The following is an 8580-nucleotide window of genomic DNA, read 5'->3' as shown; positions in this document are numbered from 1 at the left end:
GACGTTTCATACCGAGGGTAGCGCAAATTCTACAACCGCTCAAGGACTTGTTAAAAGGCACAACAAAGTGCAATGCGACTATTGAGTGGTCCGATCAAACTGAAAAGAACTTCCGTGAGTCGAAGCGCGCCTTAGCTAACGCAACAACGTTAGCGCATCCGATTCCAGGCGCGCCCGTTAGCTTCGTGGTAGATGCTTTCGATTACGCAATAGGAGCGGTACTCCAACAACGTGTCAGTGATACTTGGCAGCCTCTGGGTTTCATCACGAAATTCCTATCCCTCGCGCAACGAAAGTACGGGATGCATACATATGTATTTTCTTGCTCTTCCAACCCATTGCCGTTGCGGTCATTTGTTGCAAATTTGATCGTTTGCATCTGACCTAAATCTTGAGGTTAAAATTTTCTGTTACAAATTATTAATTAGACCTATTTATAACTTATGCTAATCCCATATGTTATAAAATCTCTGCCAGTGCGATGGAAAACGCAAGGCTAGGCATCTTGAAAATAAGTGCATTAGAAGATGCAGCAATTATTTAAGAACGGCCATCTCTTACTACAAGAATTATAATAGCAGAAAAAATATATTATTAAGAGCTTCATAATAGATTTAATAATAATGATTTAATTGAGGGAATTATTTAAGTTTACCCCTTGTATTTAGAGAGGGCTATGAAAAATGTACATCTCCTTCAAGAGGCTAATTCGAATACTTCCTGATGTACATTACCACATTAAGAATCAAATACTTTCCAATGAGCTAGAAGCTCGGCGGGGCAGCTGGCTACGGTCGTTAAGGCCGAGAATTGAAGGTGACGCGTCGCGAGTTCGAATCCTCGGCATGGAAGACCACAAAAAGGAACGGAAAAACCACAATTTCTGCTTACAACAGGCAAGCGGCCAGGCCCCTTCCTTGCTTGTGGTGTGGGTGTACTTTCTGGGAGTGCGCTTGGTAAAGGTGTTTGGTGTTAAGCACCCGGGGGCCCGAGGGCCGCTCGCGCACTAGTCTACCGTCGTCCCGCCCGTGGAGGTTTTAGCCGGTAAGAATCCAGCACTACCTTCTACCCGTCTGCACAAAGGTGGTAAGAGGTGTCTATAAAGATTTCCTCCACGTAAAAAAAAAAAAAATTTTTTTTTTTGTAGTACGGAAGGAGGAACGCTTAACACTCCCGTAGACAAGGATGGAACACATATATATATGGTTAAGTGAGATTATTTTCATAAAAAATGAATTTTTGATCAATATCCAAACGTGTTATATTGTATATCAATTGTATAAATAACAAGAAAGGATTAATATATCCTTTTAAACTTTGCATGCTGCACAAAAATACAGAACACATTTATTCGCAATATATCCTAATAGAGTTTCATTCGTTTGAAAAGACACAAAAGAGTTTGTCAACATTTCTTAAACATGATCGAAATTGATTGCAATATACTTGCGTCTACAGTTTGCTGCTGGAACAGACGATTGTCAGAGATGTACATACATACGTTTAAGGCGGATCGTATTGTTGTGCCTTGGAGTGACAACGTTGTTTTGCTTTGCTAGGTCTAAAGGTAAACAAATTCCAAACAAAACATTATCGCCGTTCTTTCTAATCGTCATCAGGAGTTACATTTGAAATTTTTATAATACCATCGTTCGAGACGAATAGACGAACGTCCTCTTTACGACGATGATTATAGCGACTCATTATAACGAGTCATACTGTGGAATAGCAAGCGTAGAGTTGAACGGTAGCATTGAGGGTGCGACGATTACAACTGGCATACACAATCTTTGTACTTGTATTTAAAGTGATTTTAATATACACTGACTGTTACAATTTTATCACTCCTCTCTTCAATAAACCATCCAACACGTAGAATGAACCACATCAGCTCGTAATTTTTGGAATAAGATACGAGATGTTCCACATAATCCATATATTCCTTGTCTTTGTTTTCAAACTGAACAGTATCTAGAAGTTATCTGCAAATCCGGATATATTCCATCTAAAGCATTTATTTTCTGAGATTCCTTAGATTTATAGATTAGCATAAGAAATATTTACCGATCATGCGTATCATTGTACGACAAATGTTTGATATATACTTTTAACAATTATTGTGCCGATTTAAAATATTCATAACCAAGGTTATATATGTCGGAGATGAAAGAACACCGGAGCCTTTCGAATTTTGGATAATTCCGTAACATTGTAACCTAGAGTCTACTGTAGCTGTAATGCAGGCACTTAAGGTTTATGACGATGGGTTTGTGCTCCAGGTGACATAATGAGTCACCGAACGTAGCAACGGTCACGGGAGGGACGTGTGATAACGGAAGTATAAAATAGTTGTGCAGCTCTCCTCAAAATCAGAGATTGACCTAAGGAGCGGGAAAAGGACTATATAAGGGCAGTTTCATTTGAATTACGAGTTAGCTAGTCGTTGGGCGAATTGCTGATTGAGTTATCCGAATCGTGTATTGTGTTGGCGCTCGTCATTCCGTGGAACGTGGTTTCGTAGTCGAACCTGCATTCGTTGTCATCGGCATCGCGACCATCCTGTCGCCGCTATTACTTGTAGCCACTCGCGCACTAGTCTACCGTCGTCCCGCCCGTGGAGGTTTTAGCCGGTAAGAATCCGGCACTACCTTCTACCCGTCTGCACAAGGGTGGTAAGAGGTGTCTATGAAGATTTCCTCCACGTAGAAAAAAAAAACTTTTTTTGTAGTACGGAAGGAGACACGTTTAACACTCCCGTAGACAAGGATGCAACACATATATATGTCGGAGATGAAGGAACACCGGAGCCTTTGGAATTTTGGATAATCCCGCAACATTGTAACCTAGAGTCTACTATAGCTGTAATTGAACAATTGTAGTTATTCAATCCGATTCTAATTGTTCGAGAGTTGTGATAATGAGCTTGGGCTCGAGGGGACAGCCACTCGCCGAACGTAGCCGCGGTCACGGGATGAACGCTTTGTCTAACAAAGACATGGAGTAATTCTGTAGCTCTCCTTAAAAAGGAAATAGATGTAACACTCGACAGTAAACATTCCAACGGTATCTGTCTCGCAGCTCGCCACACGCAGACCCTATTCTTGGAGTAAGATGATTGCCAGATATCGATGCGTCTCCGCAGTACATGTTCAGCTAGCCCGAGGGCCCGTTATAAATCTTAAGATTTAGATAACTAAAGTCCTTCAAACAGACAAACAGTCTTTGTCTCAACTACGGGAAAATAGGGGAGACCCATTTTTCAACGAGCTGCGTCTCCCACTAGCAACTTTCCCTCGAGGGCGGCTAGCATCTTTTTCTAACCACCGATATGGAGATTGACCAATTAGCAGCAACGCCAATTTCCCTTTGTTACGCCATGCGGCTTACCATAGATCATATTCTTAACTGTCGATCGCGGCACTATAATGTCGCAGACGGATCGTCGCGTCTGCCCGGCAAACAAACATTGTAGTGGCAAGCGCATGGTTCATTAAGCAGGGCGACTTCCAGAAAAAACGAAAAAATCGAAAGGCGTTCAGAACTTTTCGAGAAGTCGAACCGTCAACACATCTCATATATCGCGCATTACTTATCAAGCAAAACGCAGTTACATTTCTTTTTGTTGTTCTCTTTATGTCTTCCTAGTTGAAAATTTGTTAAAATAAACGTTAATTTATTTGTGTTAATTCTGTGGAATTCATTGAACTACCCTTATTATCCTAATCGAAATAAGGGAATCGATCAGTTCGTGGCGTCGATTATTTAATCGTAACGGGAACTTACAACTCTCCTTGACGTGCTATCTCGCGATCGCGTCTCTCCGCGAACGATCGAAACACCCTTACTTTCTGAACGAAGGCTTTTCTCGACGGATCCGATGATCTCGTGTCCTTAGACACACCCCAATATAGTTTTTCTTCTGTAGCATCATCGGGATGGGAATGCATTCTTTCTTGCGATCTCATCGATTAAAGAGTAACATCTTCGCGATCAGTGGTTATTTCACGTTTTAACCAGACTTAGACTTTGTGAGTATCTTCTTTTGTCATCCTGTTGGCCGCGAATTCGTTATTGAGCCCGAGACCATCGTCACTACTGTCGCGAGTGCCAAACCGCCGTGATCAGTTATCAAGACTGTAATAATTCTATCATTGCAATAAACTACGCCTGTGTGTACCGTACCAATGGCTAATTCTCGAGAAGATTCATTTGACGCCCACAACCCTACTCCCAGTGCAAATCCGACATATATATAACTAAATATATATATACGTTAAGTTCAAATATATATTAAGTTAAAAAATACACTAAATTCTTCCAGAAACCATTTTGAGTGTTAACGTTATGAAGAATTTTTATAATTTTTAATACGTAGGAAAACAAAAATTTTTAATACGTGCGTCTCCGCAGTACATGTTCGGCTAGCCCGAGAGCCCGTTATAAATCTTAAGGTTTAGTCAACTAAAGTCCTTCAAACAGACAAACAGTCTTTGTCCCAACTACGGGAAGATAGGGGAGACCTATTTTTCAACGAGCGGCGTCTCCCACTAGCAACTTTCCCTCGAGGGCGGCTAGCATCTTTTTCTAACCACCGGTATGGAGATTGACCAATTAGCAGCAACGCCAATTTCCTTTACTTTCTGATCGATGGCTTTTCTCGACGAATCCGATGATCTCGTGTCCTTAGACACACCCCATCATAGTTTTTCCTCTGTAGCATCATCGGGATGGGAATGCATTCTTTCTTGCGATCTCATCGACGAAAAGAGTAACCCTTTACGACCAGTGAATATTGCGCGTCCGACTTAGATTTTGTGAGCACGCTCATCTATCATCCCGTCGACCGCGGATTCGTTATTGAACCTAGGATCATTGTCATTAGTTTCTCGAGTATGTAATTACCACGGTTACTTGTCCGGTTCTATAATAATCGTATTTGCACTAGCTAATGTCTTCTCTATTGCATAACGACAACGTGTAATCCAAACGAATATTCGTTTTACGCCCCTAACACTAATTCTAATGTAAACCCGACATATTTATAATATTATTAATTTTGTATTAATACAATAATAATGTCGTATCATTATTATATTATTTATTTATTTTTGTGCTTGTATTGTCTTTTATTCGTAATATATTATCGCAATATAATAACAAAATTAGTTTAAGGGCTAATAGAACCTTAATGATTTTTTTTCAAATGAACGGGTCATTTGCAAACCATGCTATAATATTTTACCAAATGTCCTACTGTACAGATTGTAAAATGTAAATAAATAAATAAATAAATAAAAAAAATGTGCAAACCATGATTACTTTGAGACATTTGTTCCTCGTGGTAAGTACTATATGATGCAGTAAAAAAATTTGATCTTGAAAATCATGCTCATAATCAGTTGCGAATTATTTTTTTTAGCAGATTTGAAAATGTAGAATCACACCCCGCTCCCAAAAGCAATGACAAATAATTTTTTTATACCTTGTACATTATATTCTGCCTATATGTAAATATATGTGACTGTGAATTGCAGACACGGACGTATGTGTTTATTTCCTTGTTTTTATTTTAAAGGAACATCACATATGTTGGTCGTTTCACTCGGTTCGCGAACTCTGCGAGCTCATAAAAATCTATTCCAACACAATGTTCCATATGCGAGCGAAGCGGCTTGAACAGTGTTTCTCTATCATACGTAAATACATAGTATACATTGCTTTTTATGAATATTTCTTTATTGTTAATTTCTTAAGGAATAACGGGCGATGGCTAAAATCTTCTAGAAATTGCTCAAGAAAATGTCCTTGACAACATATGTCAAAGTGAACATCATTAGCAAATGTTCTCACGGATCATATCCCTTTTAACAAGTACTTTAAGATAAAATACGGAAGAGAGAATGATTTTTTAATTAGCATTATTTAATGAATTGAAAGAAGTGTAAGTATAAGAGAGAAAGCAGGATGTGACTTTTATTGATATAACTGTTTTACTATACTAACAATAAGAGGAAAATTGAACAAAACAAAAGCTAATTAATGACATATATGTCGGAGATGAAAGGAAAACTGGAGCCTTTCCTTTGCAATTTTGGGAAAGTCCTCTAATGCTATAGCCTAGATTTTATCATAGCTGTAATTAAGCAATTGTTGTCATTCAATCTGATTGTAATTCTTTGATATTTGTGACAGAGAAAGTGGGTTCGAGGTGACAACTGGTCGCCGAACGTAGCCACGGTCACGGGATTGTCACGTAAACTTAGGGGTTGGTTGATGAAACAAAATAGCTGAGTCGTAACACAATTATTGTCTTTATTTTCTAGCACAGCACAGGTTTACACAGATCGGAGAGATGTTCACTGTTCGATGATTTTGTATATTTTCCACAGGTGTTCTCGTCTCATTACGGAAGAAAGCTTGGTGTGGGTGCGCCCTTTTTAATTAACAACGCGGATTCGCTGTTCGCACCTTTCGTTAGGAAAAGTGAAGGTAACGATACACGATGCCAATTGGTTATAGGTCATGTTAATAAATGAAGATAGGAGGAAAAAGCCTCCTACCAACGTGGCTAGTAGGTAATATTGTTTATGGGAAAAACCAGCTTTTTCGTCAGTCAAGCATTGGGTTTTCCCCATTAAATAACTACCTGCTTTCCCCGTAATTAGTAAGGACGTATAACAACCTAAGGGTTGTTTCAACGACTATCCATAAACAGATAGCAGAAATAATAAACCTAAAATGTTTAGGTTTATGGTGGGTTCCTGGGGTAATTGAGGGTTCGCGGTGAAGACCTGCACACATCCTGCCTCTAATATGAATTGACGTTACAGGATAAACGTTTTGCCTGACGTGTGGAGCGGTTGTATGGTTTTCCCTAGAAATGTGGTTGTGGCGGCATACGGCCTCAAGAACGGGCCTGGCCACATAGGATTGTACTTCGGAGATGTCGATATAATGGGACACACGTTGTATTAGGAATCAAACTCCAGACAGAAACTGCCTAGTAACGGCGATTGGAACCTTCTCGATGCCTCCAGCAAGCATATAACAAACAAATGCAGTCGTACCGCGAGAAAAATTTTCATCAGATCATCATTCCTGTGACCGCCTTGGAAAGTGATACATCGAGCAGTTTACCGAGTGTCTCAGCAATCGTATTTTTGTGTCTAAAATTATTCTACGCATAGTAAAGAGTTATCCCGTTGGCCGTGGATTCGTTTGAAGCCAAGAACATTGTTAATAGCGTTTATTAAACTCATTATTCGTTAAACCTATTATTCGTAAAACCTATTATTCGTCAATCTCATTATTCGTTAAACTTATTATTCGTAAAACATATTATTCGTTAATCTTATTATTCGTTAAACTTATTATTCGTTAATCTTATCATTCGTTAAACTTATTATTTGGTAATCTTATTATTCATTAAACTCAATATTCATTATACTTTGTAAAATCTTGTATATACGCGTAAATATTATCCCTGTTGTGTAAATCGATGGCTAATTCAAACGAAGAATCGTTATGCGCCCTGGATTCTAATGTTAAACCGACATATATGTTTAGTTGATTGTAATTTGTGAAGTAGTTTATTTCTGGATCTGGTTGTTTGGAATTGTCTGCGGTGGTTTCGTTTGAGAATGTGCGGACTGTTTTGTTTAGCGTTTTGTCTTGTTCCATTTCATTTGTGAGTTTGTTTGTTTCGGCGATGATAATTCTGTTTAGTTGATATCGGCCCATGTGTTCGTTTTGTGTGTGTATTTTGGAAAAGTGGGTGCCGATAATGTCTAGTTTTTCTGTTGTTTTAGTTATTGTGAAGTTACCCTCGGTGTATTTGATGGTGTTGTGTATCGTTATAACTGCTTCTTGGATGAGGGATGCTTTTTCTGGGGGCAATTTGAGAGGTGAGATGGGTTTTGTCCTTTTGGTCTGAAGATTTGATTTATTTGGGGGAACATGTGGGCTGAGTCGTTTTGGAGATGTCTTTTATTTTATTTGTCCAGTAATGGTTTATAGAGTTTGTGAATTCTTGTTTCATTTGCGCTTTTATTTTGTATAGTAGGTATTTTAGGAATTCTAATTCTTCTCTTTTGTCGTAAGAATAGTTAAATTTTATGTTGTTTATTTTGGAGATTATGTAGCTTCTATTTCGCTGTAGATGTTTTATTTTGTTGTTGATATAGGGCTCGCATGAATTTTTTTGTTTTATGTTTGGCACAGATTTTTGGAGAGCGATTTGTGTGTGTTTATCTATTTCGTCTATGAATGAGTCGATTTGTCTGTTTGTTAGGTTGACGTTGTTGTAGATCTTTAGGTCGCAGTTTTGTTCGAGTATGTTTTGGAACTTTTTCCAGTCTGTCTTTTTGTAATTGTACCTGGGTGTCTCGATCTGTGTTTCGAGTGTTAGGAGGTCAGATGTATTCTTGTTTACGTGAAATACTAGGGCGTTATAGTCACTGTCATAGGCTAAGGTTTTGAGGGTGTTATTTGGACGTAGGTTTTGAAATATTAGACGTGCTTCTGCTAGGCATATGTCCAGGTATGAGCCTCCTTTTGGCGCGCTAACCACTGCGCTAACGT

The 8580-nt window shown here is 38.8% G+C and overlaps 2 pseudogenes; both read left to right on the top strand.

Annotated features, from left to right (window-relative positions):
* Nucleotides 1-1141: 1141 nt before the first annotated feature.
* Nucleotides 1142-1241, top strand: LOC117215222 (annotated as a pseudogene).
* Nucleotides 1242-2722: 1481 nt separating this feature from the next.
* On the top strand, nt 2723-2820 carry LOC117215224 (annotated as a pseudogene).
* The last annotated feature ends 5760 nt before the right edge of the window (nt 2821-8580 follow it).

The sequence above is a fragment of the Bombus bifarius genome, unplaced genomic scaffold, assembly GCF_011952205.1.
Source record: "Bombus bifarius isolate JDL3187 unplaced genomic scaffold, Bbif_JDL3187 scf7180000009451, whole genome shotgun sequence".
NCBI classification, from domain to species: Eukaryota; Metazoa; Arthropoda; class Insecta; order Hymenoptera; family Apidae; genus Bombus; species Bombus bifarius.
This window is presented reverse-complemented; position numbering and strand designations above follow the sequence as displayed.